This window comes from Ovis aries, chromosome 6 (assembly GCF_016772045.2).
Source record: "Ovis aries strain OAR_USU_Benz2616 breed Rambouillet chromosome 6, ARS-UI_Ramb_v3.0, whole genome shotgun sequence".
Lineage (NCBI taxonomy): Eukaryota > Metazoa > Chordata > Mammalia > Artiodactyla > Bovidae > Ovis > Ovis aries.
The window spans coordinates 60,290,585-60,305,780 of NC_056059.1; positions in this window are offsets into that span (position 1 = coordinate 60,290,585).

The window sequence follows — 15,196 nt, forward strand, 5'->3', positions numbered from 1 at the left end:
AAGCAGGGAAAGGAATAGAAGAGTAAAGCAGGAAAGGAATATAAAGCTGAGGTAGGTTGCAATATTTCGAAGGTGGTCAGAGAAGGCCTCTCTGAAAAGGTGACATTGAGAGGGATGAAGATGGTGAGGGACAGAGCAACTCAAATACCCAGAGGCAGTGTACTCCCGGCAGAGCAAGAGCCAGTGGTGGTTTAGTCACTCAGTCACCTCCGACTCTTTGTGACCCCATGGACTATAGCCTTCCAGGCTTCTCTGATCATGGGATTTTCCAGGCAAGAATACTGAATGGGTTGTCATTTCCTTCTCCAGGGGATCTTCCTACCCAAGGATCAAACCTGGGTCTCCTGGATTACAGACGGATTCTGGGCTGAGCCAGAATGTGGATCAATTTGAGAACATCTGGAGGGCTGGTACAGCTGGAATGGAGAGATGGAAGGAGAAAATGATAGGACATGAGTTAGGAGTAGAACGGGGCCACGAGACCTCCCAGAGTGTTGGGAGGACAAGACACAGGATCTCTGTCCCAACCGAGGGAGAAGAGTCTATGGAGAAGGCCAAGGAGAAAGTGTTTGCCCAGGAAAGAATGAGACTCAAGAAAGAAGGCATGTTCATGAAGTCAAGTGAGGCAAGGATTAAATGAAATAATGATGGAAAACTATCATTTTGTTTAGCAACCAGGAGATAACTGGTGACCTTGACAAGGGTGCTTTTGGTGGAGTGGTAAAGCTGGGTGGTAAAGGAGTGTAGATAACAGGTGTGGATAACCCTCTCAGATAACTGGTCTTGAAATGAAGAAGAGTGATAGGCTAATAGCCGGAGGATCAAAGGAAAACTTGCTTTTTGAGAGGAGAAAGGCCTCAGAATGTCTATAAGCTGAAGAAAAAAACTAGTCAGATGGGACTGGGTATCCTAGACACACAGGACAAGTCATTCATTTGTTCAACAAATATTTATTGAGTACCAAGAACATGTTGTTCAGCTTCTCAGTCGTGTCTGACTCTTTGCGATCCCATGGACTGCAGCAAGCCAGGAGATAAGCACTGGATATACACAGATGAATAGAACACAGTGCATTTCCTCATTGGAAGGGCAGACATGTATATAACTATATACAGTACAAAGTGAGGAAGGCAATAGAGAGAGATGCAAAATGCCAGGAGAAACCCATTAATGCTGCCTGTGTGGAAAGAGGGGCAAAGTGAAGGAAACTTCTCAGAGGTGGAATTAAAAATTAAAAAATGAAGGGTAGTAGGCATTCTAGTCAGGAGAAGGTCACAAACAACAGCCAGATAGGGGAGAGGTGGTGAAAGCATTTAACGCCCCGTGTGACCAAAGCCTAGCGGGTGGTGAAGTAGCAAGATCTGCAGATGGTAAGGTGAGTTGGGGCCAGATGGTTCAGAGACTTGAATGGAAAAATGGTCCTTCTGCTTATGGGTGACAAAATATTGAGCAGGAAAATGACATGATTACAGGTGTGTTTTAAGCACAACACAGAGGATGGATTGAACAGGGAATAACTTGGGAGCAGAGAAACTCGGTGTAAAGATATTGCAATGGTTCAGGTAAGAGATGACAAGGTCCACAGGGCAGTGGCAGTTTAAGAGATGAGGCATGTAGTAAATATCAGGAATTATCCCATTCCACTCTCCTTCCAGTGAACCTTCTTGAAAGGCTGAAAAGCTAAAACACTCATTTCCCAGACCCCTTGCAGTTAAAGTTCCAAATGCAATGTGAGTTCTGACAAACATCCATTTTGTCCAAGATTTGTTAAAATTGAGGAAGGGGGCAGATTTCTGGCTGCTTCTGCTGTTTCCTCCAGCCAGCACAGTTGTAAACACATGTTCCTGTGGCATCACCCCATGGGCTGCTGGCCTTGTGGGTAGAGCACAAAGCAAAGGGCACAGGCACTCTTTTCTGCTGGTGTGGATCTAGCAGACATAACATGCCTTTGTTGCGAACATGGCGGAGTAGCTTTCTGATCCCAGAAAGTGGTGTGTCCCAGAACTCAACAGTTCCAGTGGTGGTTTTCTGACTCCTCACCTTCCTGATTGTGGCAATGCAGCAGCTCCCCTGACAGGCTGGTTCTGGCAGTGTTACTGTGGAAGGCTGACCTCCAGGTCCAGTGGGATGCCTGCTCTTCCAATCACTGTATAAGGACTTAATTGTGTATATTAAAGGGCTTCCCTGGTGGCTTAGACAGCAAAAATCTGCTGGCAATGCAGGAGATCCAGGTTCCATCCCTGGGTCAGGAAGATACCCTGGAGAAGGGAATGGCTACCAGCGAGAATGATTTCTATTTACTGCAGTTGAACAATCCCTGATTTGTTGAGTAAATAGAACCGAGAGAATTTGATGTCAATTGAATGCAGAAAGGAAGAAGGATGGGGGTGGTAGTGAGAAAAAGAGAGGAGGCAACTGCTTCCAAGGTTTCTAGCTTCTTGTGGCCATCCATCAAAATAGGGATTCACAGAGAGAACTGAAGACTTGTGGATAGGAGAACGGGGCATCTCATGAGTTGTCAGGAACAAGTTCTCTGCAGCATCTAGCTGCAGGACAGGCAACTGAAGCTAGGTCATTACTAATAGGGGAGCAGAAGGAGATTTGGTTCCAGAAAGTAAGTTTTTATTGTGATGCATCATTGACTTACACTTTCCAGTTCAATTATTGAATGGAAGAGTCAAATGAAATAATAATGGCAGCAGCTGCTGCTGCTGCTAAGTTGCTTCAGTCGTGTCCAACTCTGTGCGACCCCATGGACTGCAGCCTACCAGGTTCCTCCCTCCATGGGATTTTCCAGGCAAGAGTACTGGAGTGGGGTGCCATTGCCTTCTCCGAACAATGACAGAGTTAGTGAAATTTATACACACTTACCTGTCTGTTCCCAGGGACATTTTCCCCCTCATATCTTACTATTAAGAAAGCTATCATTCTGGTAGTATCTCCTTTCTTAACTTTGGTAGCAATAGTGTGTTTTTTTTTTTTTTTTCTTTTTAGAATAAGATGCTTGTCTAGCAGCATGTTTCTTTCAGGCCCTAAGTGACACAGTGTTCCTCAAATAAAATGACATTTTAACTTCAGCCTGTTGCTTTCGTGATGACAACCCAGCCATGGGCTAGTGACTCGTTGTATGACTCCTCTCAAAAATAGTGTTTCACAAAACGGATGACCAAAAAGGACTTACTGTATAGCACATGGAACTCTACTCAATGTTATATGCCAGCCTGGATTAGATAGGGGTTTAGGAAGAGAATGGACACATATACATGTATGGCCGAGTCCCTTTGCTGTTCACCTGAAACCACCACAACATTGTTAATTGGCTATATCCTAATACAAAATAAAAAGTTTAAAGTGTGAAAAAAAATGAAAAAAAGATATTGCGTTTCATTGTGGAGGTTACAGTAAACATGGACAAGTAGTAGGCATTCCTTTTTTTATTCTTATTTACTTTTTTTTTTTTTAGCATCTGATTCCATTTATTATCAGCACAGTGACCATGTTCCTAAGGTTGTAGGCAGTAGGACGGTAAACAAACCTCAGTTCAGCTTCCTTAACTCTTTGGACGAATAACAACCTGACGCTGTAACTTGAGATGGGAGCATGTGCTTTCTGATTTTATAATAAAATTCTGGTATTTACAAAATTGTCATTAAGTGTGTACCTGAGGAAAAGTGTACATTTGTTAGTGGACATGAGGTTTGGAGGAGGAGGTAGAAGTAGAAACGTTTGCAATCTGTTGTAAATATTAGCACCTATTTTTTAAAAACAAAAAAGACTCCTGGTAAGATTTCAAGACACATTTGAATATGCCTTTATTGTAGCATTGGTGACATTTGGTTATAGTTAATTAAATGCAAATATCTCTGCTCAGCTGGCTTATGAGCCCCTCCTGTGAGTGCAAAAACTATCTTATTGAGCTGGGTTTTCCCCCTCTTCCAACTAGAGGTCCACATGGTGGGCACTCAAGGAATGCTTGATGAGTGATGAAAGGAAGTTTCTAGACAGGAGGTCAAGGGACAGTGTTTTAATACTGGCTTGAACTGAAGCTTGGCTTCAGTTTCTTCAGCTATGAAACGAGTTTCCAGGTCATAAGTTCTGTTACTTCCTTGAAGGGCTTCTTAACCATAAAATTGCTTGATCTCTAATGGAAAAGGATAAAGAATCTCCTTCCTAAAATGTTTGAAGTATCACTGTCTAATGGGTTCAGTTTGGTTGCGTGCTCAGCAGAGCCATGGATTACATAACCTCTAGAGGTTCTCTTTGGATTTTGGGTGGTGGGATCCTATTAACTCTCCTCTCCTTTGAGATCTGGGTCAGAATTACTGGGCGTGGAGCCCCTTCCAGAAACAATTTAGCTACTGAATTGTTTCTATTTTCCTCTTGTTTACCATCAGAATATTTCCCCTTTCCATGGGGATTTTCTAAAAAGGTCACACAGCCACCTCAGAAAACCATCCTCTTGTTGAATGACAATGATAGCCTCTTTCTCTGGTTGGCAACCAGAGGCAACTGCTATCTGATTTAGGCAGAAAGAAAGGGTTAGGACACTTAGTTGGCCAAGGCCAGAGGGAAAGTCCAGCCTCTGGTGATGACATAGAGACTGTGGCAAATGTCTCCATGCAAGTGACAATTAAGCAAAGTTCCAGCAAGGCCTTGCTAGAGGAGCCCAGGGGGAGGGGGCTTCTTCTGGGACCTTCTCTGGGCTTTTAGAGGAGACCCCAAATACTTCAGTGTCCCGCCAGTACCACCTTTGCAGTCCAGTTTCAACATGCATACGCAAAATAATCTAGTGCCCTTTGGAATCAAGGATAATCCTGCTGTAAGTGCAGTTAATAGCTCTGGGTAGAGCTATGAGTATAAACCAACCTACTCTCCATCCATCAAACACTTCCTGAGTACCTGCTATGTGCCAGACCCTGCACTAGGTATTGGCCTCAGCATGGTGCATGAAATCAGAGACCATAGACAGATGGTCTGGTTAAGTAAGCATGCACAGTTATTATAATAGCACAAGGGCCCTGCTTTGCCTTAGTTCAGAAGGAATAAGAACAATGAATTCGACCCTGTAAGTGCTGCCGACTTGTCCATCCAGTCTGATGGCAGGTCCAGGATCTGGGTGCTGCTTTGCCTTCCCATCTCACAATCTCTCCTGCTTCTGTGGCACTTGGCTCATCTGACCATAGCACTCGGCTCCCCAAATCCCTCAGTGACTCCCATCCCCTGTTGAGTAAAGATCCAACCCCTTAGCAAGGCATTCTCTTTCTTCTCTTCTTTCTTTTTGCTTGCTCTTGGTCTCCATTGTGGTGCATAGGCCCTTCGACACTGCATGGGCTTTCCTCTAGTTACAGTGACTGGGGGCTACACTCTCCTTGCAGTGCAGGGGCTTCCCACTGAGGTGGCTACTCTTGTTGTGGAGCGTGGGCCCTAGGGCGCACAGAAGTCCTGACTCCCACTTTCTTTTCCAACTCTATCTCTTGCCCCTTCACTAATGGTCCATAATTCATGGACCACTGAGACTTTTCATGTCTCAGTGCCTTTCATGTCTCAGGTTACATGTACCTGTCCACACTGAAAATTGCTGCAAACACCTGTGCCTGTCCTTTGGCTGTGGGAGCACCCTAGGCAGGGCACACCAGAAGTAGAGGTGTCCCTGGAGGCAGCTCCTCCTACTCCAGCTTCTTCGCTCTTTAGTTGAGATAATTCTGAGCCATTGTGTTACACTGACTCCCAGGGCTGTCCAAAGGAGTTGAACTCCAACTACCCACAATGGTAACTGTCTCGATAACACACCCTCCTTCCATTCCGGTTGCATCCCCCGTTCTTCTACAGCTGTTTCCTGGGGTCATCTCCCAAACTAACTATTGCATTCAAGTCACTGTCTTGGAACCTACTTCTGCAGGGATCCAAACCAAACAATCTCTCCTTTCTTTTCCACTTTGGCCCTTATGCCACATGTCTCCAGTTGGTTGAGCTCCTCATTCTTGAAGTTCTGTCAGTCACCTACCTCTGGGATGCCCTTTTCACCTACCACACTCCACCATCCAGCGTGAGGGCCTCCTTCCCCTGAGGTCCTTGGCCCTTTATACAGCCTTCTCTTACGATGTGCAACAACGTGGCAGTAACGACATTTAGGTGTATCCGCCTTTGCCCACTAGGGACTATGACTTATTCATCTTGTCAGCTCAGGTCCTAGCAGGGTGCCTGGTATGGAGTAGATGCCCAATACATATTTGATGGAAGAATACACGAGCCTTCTGCCATGGTTTCCTGGCTATAATTCCCGGGTACACAGGAAGAAGCTGGAAGCCATGTTCCTGACCCTGCACTTCTGGACCAAGAGGAATTCTTCCACGTCTTGAGAGGTAGTTAGGAAACTTTTCCTTGCCTTTCTTCTGGGACTGACTCTGATTGTGAATAGTAATAATAATAGAGTCTTTCACTTCAGGGCAAGTCACCAAGCAGACTTACCCAGTCATTGGGAATCCAAGGAATAAATTCCAAAAGTGTGAAAAACCAGAGAGCAGAGGCCTGAGGGCTGGTGGAATGGCTATAGGAAAATGGCTGCAGATAAGCCTGAGGCAACTCAAAGATGCCATCCATCTTTAAGAAAGCAGGCTATCTTTGTAGTTTTTACCACAGGGTAAAAACCAGCTTTGTAGTAAGCTGTGGACTGAGTAAATAGCCCAGAAGAAGATGTAATCTTGCAGAGGAATCCAAGACTTTTGATTGAGCAGGCAGCTGGTCTTTAGGGAAGGCTGGTTTCAGCTGAATTTCAGCAATGCTTGGCCTGCGGTGTTATTTTAAAATCTCACTGCCAAGGAAGACCTGTCCCTCTGGACTAGCAGGGATTAGATCGAAGGTGTGGGCTGATACCCCACAGCGTTCAACTTCAAACAAAGAGGAACACAAATTCCAGATCCATGAGAAGGAAAGTTGGTCTTCCCTGCTGAGTAGAAATGGAAATGAACTAAGCAGCTTGCAGTGTAAGAAATGGGAGTTGGCACAGGAAAATGACCCCAAGTTCTACCATGTTGCTAGTGGAAATCAGGAGAGAACCAAGGAGAATTTGAAGAGGGGCAGTAGAGGCCCTGAGGAGGCAAGGGAAGAAAGAATATGAGCATTATTTAAGGGCTGTTATGTGCCAGGCAAGTTTTGTTTGCTTTTCAGTAGTCGTGTCTGATTCTTTGCGGCCTCATCGACTGTAGCTTGCCAGGCTCCTCTATCTATGGGATTTCCTAGGCAAGAATACTGGAGTGAGTTGCCATTTTCTTCTCCAGGGGATCTTTCCAACCCAGGAATCGAACTCGAGTCTCCCACGTTGCAGGTGGATTCCTTACTGCTGAGCAACCAGGGAAGCCAGACAAATAGCACTTATTTATTTCTTCTACTGCCCCTTAGAGCCATGAACAGCCATGAACAAATGCAAAAAATAGAATCCCAGAGAGGTCAAATGATTCACCCATGGGGTAAGGGATGAAGTTTAGGTTCAAGTGACAAGATGAGTTTGAAAAGAATTCAAACCAAGTTCAAAACACAAGATGACCATCACTCTATGATTTAGGTGATATGCTCAGGACTCAAAATTCAAAACTGGGCACATGTTTTTTCCTCCTCTGTGCATTTATTCATTCACTGCCTTTGGGTGCCCAGTGAGGTAGGCACTGTGACAGTGGGAGAAAAGAGGAGGAAAAGACCTTTTAGAGGATCAAGTTTAAAGAGGCCTCACTCCTGGAACATCTCCAAATTTGGGTTTAGCAATATATTTGGCTTGGGTAGGAAGGAAGGGAGAAAGGAGGAAAGGGAGGGAGGAAGGGAGGGAGAAAGAGAGAAAGAGGCTGCAAGCATAGAATTTAAATTTTCATACTTCCTAATGTTGGTTATGACCATAGGGAGACACTGAAATACCACGAGATTGGCAAGTACTGCCCTACTTTCAATTCTGCCCAAAGCAGGAAGGCTTAGGTAAATCATGAGAAAGCCTCTTGTTACCACCCTAAGACCAGAACAAAAGCACTGGGAGGAGACTCCCGTCCTGACAGCATGATTTCCAAAGAAGCTGTGCTGATCTTATGACTGTGAAGTCTCGAATGTCACAATTGTGTAACCAGCTGATATTTTAAATGATCATCAAACCAACTACATAGGATTATGAAGATAATGCACATTAGTTTTAGTAAAAGAGTAAAGGAGAGATAATACACATTGAAGAGCAAAGAGAAGAAGAAAGAAACCAGGACTGGGATCCTAGACCTGTGGGCTCTAAGCTCTGGCTCCTTTGCTGGTTTGAACTTCCTATGCTAACTGACTTTTCTCTGCTTTCATCAAGGAGCTGTGCTAGATGACATGGAAGAGAGCTTCTAGCTCCAAAGATCTAAGGGAACATTTGGAGATGTTGAAAGATGGTAGGCATCTGAGTGTAATTTGGAGCTATTTGGCTATGAGTCAGAAACAAACCCAGGGACTATTTTTATTGCTCTTTACTTCAAATTCCCTAATTTGGGTTCTACTAAATGAGACAGAGAGAGAAGGAGGGAGGGAGAGGCAGAGAAATAGAGGGGAGAGAGCAGGGGAGGAGAACTATGAAGAGGTAAAGGGAGGAGTTCCTAGCAACCCAGTGTTTAGGACTTTGTGTTTTAACTGCTGAGGGCCAGGGTTCAATCCCTGGTTGTGGAACTAAGATTCCAGAAGCCCCGCGGCCAAAAACAAGGGGGAAAAAAAAAAAAAAAAGAGGTAAAGAGGGAAAAAGTAAAATAACAAATAAAAAACAATAAGTACATTTTTAACAAACTGAATAACAAAGCTAGGCACTTTTAGTAGACTAAGGCAGTTCTTTGAGTGGCAATGTCACACTGTGGAAAGAACACGGACAAGTTTTGAATCCAAAGCCCTACATTTGAATCATAGCTTTATTGCTTATGGCTTAAACAACCCTGAGTAAATCTCTATTTCTTTGAGCCTCAATTTCCTCATGTAGAAAAGGAGAATAATGATAACAATAGTAGTTCAGTTCAGTTCAGTTCAGTCACTCAGTCGTGTCTGACTCTTTGCGACCCCATGAATCGCAGCACACCAGGTCTCCCTGTCCATCACCAACTCCCAGAGTTCACTCAGACTCATGTCCATCGAGTCAGTGATGACATCCAGCCATCTCATCCTCTGTCGTCCCCTTCTCCTCCTGCCCCCAATCCCTCCCAGCATCAGAGTCTTTTCCAATGAGTCAACTCTTCGCATGAGGTGGCCAAAGTACTGGAGTTTCAGCTTTAGCATCAGTTATTCCAAAGAACACCCAGGGCTGATTTCCTTTAGAATGGACTGGTTGGATCTCCTTGCAGTCCAAGGGACTCTCAAGAGTCTTCTCCAACACCACAGTTCAAAAGCATCAATTCTTCGGTGCTCAGCTTTCTTCACAGTCCAACTCTCACATCCATACATGACTATTGGAAAAACCATAGCCTTGATTAGATGGACCTTTGTTAGCAAAGGAATGTCTCTGCTTTTGAATATGCTATCTAGGTTGGTCATAACTTTCCTTCCAAGGAGTAAGCGTCTTTTAATGTCATGGCTGCAATCACCATCTGCAGTGATTTTGGAGCCCGAAAAAATAAAGTCTGACACTGTTTCCACTGTTTCCCCATCTATTTGCCATGAAGTGATGGGACCAGATGCCATGATCTTCGTTTTCTGAATGTTGAGCTTTAAGCCAACTTTTTCACTCTCTTCTTTCACAACAATAGTAGTAATAGCCACTATTTATTGAATGATAACACTTCCCTGGTGGCTCAGATGGTAAAGCGTCTGTCTACAATGTGGGAGACCCGGGTTCAATCCCCTGGAGAAGGAAATGGCAATCCACTCCAGTACTATTGCCTGGAAAATCCCATGGACAGAGGAGCCTTGTAGGCTACAGTCCATGGGGTCGCAAAGAGTTGGACACAACTGAGCGACTTCACTTCACTTCACTTCACTTCACTTCATTTATTGAATATTTTATGTACCAAGCACTGAACTAGGCTCTTTGTATTATGTCTCCAAATCCACCCACAACTGTATAACTTGGGTATTATTATCACCATTTTATAGATAAGGACATTGAGATTAACTGAATCTAAGGGCAGAGCTGGGATTCTGACCCAGTTTGGTAAAACTCTGAAGCATATTCTCTTATCTACAGTCCTACACGTCCCTGAAGGACAATAACATATATCAAATAAATTACTCTTTTAAGAGATGCTTTGTGAATGGAAATGTGGAAGTATTCTTGTTGTTGTCGATCACTCAGTCCTGTCCAACTCTTTGTGACCCCAGTGGACTGCAGCATGCCAGGCTTCCCTGTCCTTCATTCTCTCTCAGAGTTTGCTCAAACTTATGTCCACTGAGTCAATGATGCCATCCAACCATCTCATCCTCTGTCACCCTCTTTTCCTCTGGCCCTCAATCTTTCCCAGCATCAGTATCTTTTCCAATGAGTCAGTGGTGTAGAAGTATTCTACACAATATTCATTATCAATACAACAATTATAATGTAGTAGTAACAACAATAATATCAGTGAATTTTTAAATGTTTGTAATCAAAGTGAGTATCCAATAGGAATGCATATGATTTTATTTGAATGTCTAATCAAACAGCAACTAGATGATGTCTCCAAGGTAATCAGAGCCTAAGAGCTTCCCTCATCAGGTTTCATCACTGAATGCCTAAGCTTCTGGGTTCAGAAAAAAAGTCTGCAGAGTAGACATGTTATTTGAGAAATGGTGCAGAGAAGATACAGAGCAAAGTGAAACCTCTTTGTGTTGTGCAGTTTTATCACTGAAAGTGCCATCTGGCCAAGCAGATCAGAAAATAACCAGGGATCACCAGCTGGTAAATTTTACCTTTAAAAAAAAAAAAAAAAGACTCAGTAATCTATCAGTGCTATAATCCCGGACTGTCATCAGTAAAATAGGTGGCAAACTGTCCCTGTGAGTCATCAAGGCCAACAAAGAATCTCTCTGGCCTTTTAGAATTGGACCATGTGACCTTGAAATTCAACCTTAGTGCAGAGGAATGGTGTATGGCTCCTTTAAAAAAGGATGTGGGAAACCAGATGACTCAAGCAGGTGGCACGGTTGACCTAAGAGTCTCGTTTCCATTCAAGTGTCAGTGTCTGTCTGAGGAACCCTCCTCCCTACCTGCTAATTTGATTTCTTCAGTTCCCTTAAAAAGTCCTGGCACCTTTCAAACCTGTTAGAGACAGATATAGAATGTTAAATGTGAAGCAGACCTTAGATTTCATCTGGTGAAATGTTCTCATTTCACAGGTGAGAAAACAAAGGCTCAGAGAGGTAACACCTGAAGGCCCCAAAGCATGTCAGCAACAGCGGAAGATCACCAATCTTCAGCTTTCCACACGGTGTTTTCCCAGTATCTGCTGCTGCCTCACCCATCCCTCATCCTTCAGTGCTCCCACACTGCCTGCGACACGTACACACTCAAATATCACTCATGTATGCACTAAGGTCTCCAGGGAGATAATAATCCCAGAGTGTTATTCACAGGAAGTGGATAGTACTTCCTTATACACTTTATACATATGAATGCATTAATCCTTACAATAACCCTGGGGGTAGGTACTACTATTATCCCTACAGAGACATGAGTTTGAGCAATCTTTGGGAGTTGGTGATGGACAGGGAGGCCTGGCTTGCTGCAGTCCATGGGGTCGCAAGAAGTTGTATACGACTGAGCTACTGAACTGAACTGAATGGTTGCACAGTATTGTAAATGGGCTTCCCTGGTAGGTCAATTAATAAAGAATCTGCCCACAATGCAGGAGACCAGGGTTTGATCCCTGGGCTGGGAAGATCCCCTGGAGAAGGAAATGGCAACCCACTCCAGTATTCTTGCCGAGAAAATTCCATGAACAAAGGAACTTGGCAGGCTATGGTCCATGGAGTCATAAGAGTCGAACACAACTGAGTGACTAAACCAAAACCCAACCTGATGCCACTGAATTGTAAATTTTAAAATGGTTAAAATGGTACATTTTATAATATGTATATTTTACCCCCCAAAAAGGTTCTAAAGGCCTTTTGGCAGTGACAGAATACTGGGGCAGTGTTTTCCACGACTACAAGAAGCATATTTGGGTCTGGAACCTAAGCATCTTATTATAACTCAGTAGACATATATTGTCACCTATTATATCTCAGGTTCTATGCAAGTTATGTCAGGGTATATAAAAATAATAAAGCCATAGTTTTCATTCTCAAAGAATAACTGGGAGGCAGCTTGGTTAATGAAAACACAAAGTCAAGGGAAGGAGCTGGAAATTCCTTAGAAATCCAGTGGGGTTAAGACTCTGTGTTCTCACCCCAAGGGCCCAGGTTCAATCCCTGGTTGGAGAACTGAGATCCACAAACCGCACAGCAAGAACGAAAAAAAAGGAGGAGCTGCTTTTTGTGGAACCATGACACTCTTAACACAGCCACAGCAGCTGGCCTATAGTAGAAGTTTAATCAATGTCAGCTATTATAACTATTATTTGACTCTTCTGAGACTTATTTTCCTCTTTGGTAAAATTGTTGTTCAGTTGCTAAGTTGTTTCTGACTCTTCTGCGACCCCACGGACTGTAGTCCACCAGGCTCTTCTGCCCATGGGATTTCCCAAGCAAGAATACCAGAATGGGTCACCATTTCCTTTTCCAGGGGATCTTCCCAGCCCAGGGATCGAACCTTCATGTCTTACATTGCAGGCAGATTCTTTACCACTGAGCCACCTGGGATGCCAGGTAAACCAGAGGCTTGAATTAGATAATCCGCAGACTATAACAGGGATAGAGATGGTCTTCTCTCTGTTCTGTAGGTGAGTAAAGCAAGGCAAGACATTCTAGAATGACTGTTCTCACAGAATGAGAAAATAGAAGCCTGGGCGACAATGTGTGGGCTTCGTTTTGAAGTTAACAGGCTTATGAGTTCTTCTGTGCCTGGGGCCACATGATCAGCGGTGCTGGAGTTGCCTTGTCCTGGCTCTCACAGCTGCTGAGCCAGTCGTTAAACTTCCAAGGGCTTCCCTGGTGGCTCAGTGGTAAAGAATCTGCCTGCAATGCAGGATATGTGGCAGAAGCCATAAGCTCGATCCCTGGGTCAGGAAGAGCCCTTGGAGGAGGAAATGGCAACCCACTCCAGTATTCTTGCCTGGGAAATCCCATGGACAGAGGAGCCTGGTGGGCTACTGTCCATGAGGTTGCAAAGAGTTGGACACGACTTAGTGACTAAACAACAACAACAAGTTGTTTAACAGCCACTATTAAAATTACATGACAGCTATGTGTGCTATGACAGTCGCTCAGTCATGTCTGACTCTTTGTGACCCCATGGACTGTAGCCTGCCAGGCTCCTCTGCCCATGGAATTCTCCAGGCAAGAAGACTGGAGTGGGTGGCCATTTCCCCCTCCAAGGGATCTTCCTGATCCAGGGATTGAAACTGGGTCTCCTGCACTGCAGGCGGATTCTTTCCCATCCGAACCACTAGGGAAGCCACCAGGGAAATTGCATGACATGGACTTATAGTTCAGTAAATTCCATTTAAAATGAAGTGGCAAATACTCAACACATCATTTCCTAATGGTTTCTTTACTTTGGCCATTATTTCTGTTTTTAAAGTTATTTACACCAGCTGCATCTGAATGGTGGAAAGGGTAAATAACAGTTGTGCTACTATGCATTCATCTTTTCCTACCTCCTCGCTCAGTGATGTCAGGTGAGTAGCCTGAAATCTCTCAAGGTAGGAGTATTTAACACTGGAGATATCTGCAAACACAACAAATCAGTCTTCAACCTCTCCCAAGGCTGGTTGTTAAACATTTACCAGTGCACCCCTGGCTTGAACCAGCATATGCATTTGGCCTCACTTGAAAGGACCCAACTATTGCTTTCAGACAGAAGAGGATAATTATCATCTGACTGCATGTAACTTGGGGACACATGAAGAAACAGACTATTAGATGTGGCCCTCTTCTCCTGTCTCCTTAAGCAAAATAAAATAAATAATTCTGAGTGTCTGGCCCACAGCCAAGGAGCTCTCGTGTTCGATTCTTCATCCCTTGCTTGCAAGAGCTAATTACAGTGAGGGGTGTGCAAAGCAACAGCGCTTTGTGTTCCAAGTGAAGTAATGGCTTAGTCACCCCTGAGAGTATGAAGGCTCTGTACTCCTCAGTGCAGTGAACACAAATCCCAATCTGATGGCATGTGACTTTTTCTTTTCCTAAATGAATCAGACTTTGTGAATAGAATGTAGCCTTCCTCCACCCACTCTGGCGCAGCCATGCCGGTTAGCATATTTTCTGTTTTTCTAGTTGAATTGACTCACCGATAGTTGTAGGAGCCTGTTGGTTCGCATGTTCAGTTTTGATACTGTCACGGGGAAATGAAATCCTTACTTTGCAAACTCACTGATTACATAGCATAAATTTGATTTTGTTTTTGTGTAGAGAAAATAAAACCCACTCCCAAGAGAGAGAACTGAGACCTGGGCTCAGAAAGGGAATCTTTTCTCTCTAGGTTTCTGGGGCAAAATTCGATCAGTGAGTCAACCTGCTGGAGGTTTCAGTGCTTCCTTTTCTGTGGACCCAGGACACTGAAAGATGGGTTTGAGCTGCATACCAGGCCATGCCTGGACATATTTTAGGGCCTAAAAAGTACAGGCGTCAAGACCCTAAATGTTGACCAACATTGGTGCTTCCTAAATTGTATCAGCTACAGCTGATTCAAAACAAGTGTTTCAATAACAGTGGAGGGCAATGTAGAATTTTGGATAAGCACGTATCCGTGAGTAGAGCCAGACTGCTTTGGTCTGAATTCCAGCTTTCCCATTTATCAGTTTTGTGACCTTGGGCCAGTCACTTAAAATCTATGTCTCAGTTTCATCATCTGTAAAAAAGGAATAATTAATAATAACTACCCTCATAGGGTTGGTATGAAGATTAAATACCTTAAAATTTGTAACATGCTTAGAGAGGGGCTTAGTACATAGTAAGTGCCATATAAATGCTAGTTATAACTAGAACACTGACATGCTTTCTAATTGTTTTTGGATTGAAAATTTGTTAATAGGTTAATAGAAGGCAAATTTTTCCTTATTCTTTTTCTTATTTACTTCCAGGTACCTTAAACACAAGATTTCACTCTGAGACACTAGGCAGGTGTCTTGCAGTGCAG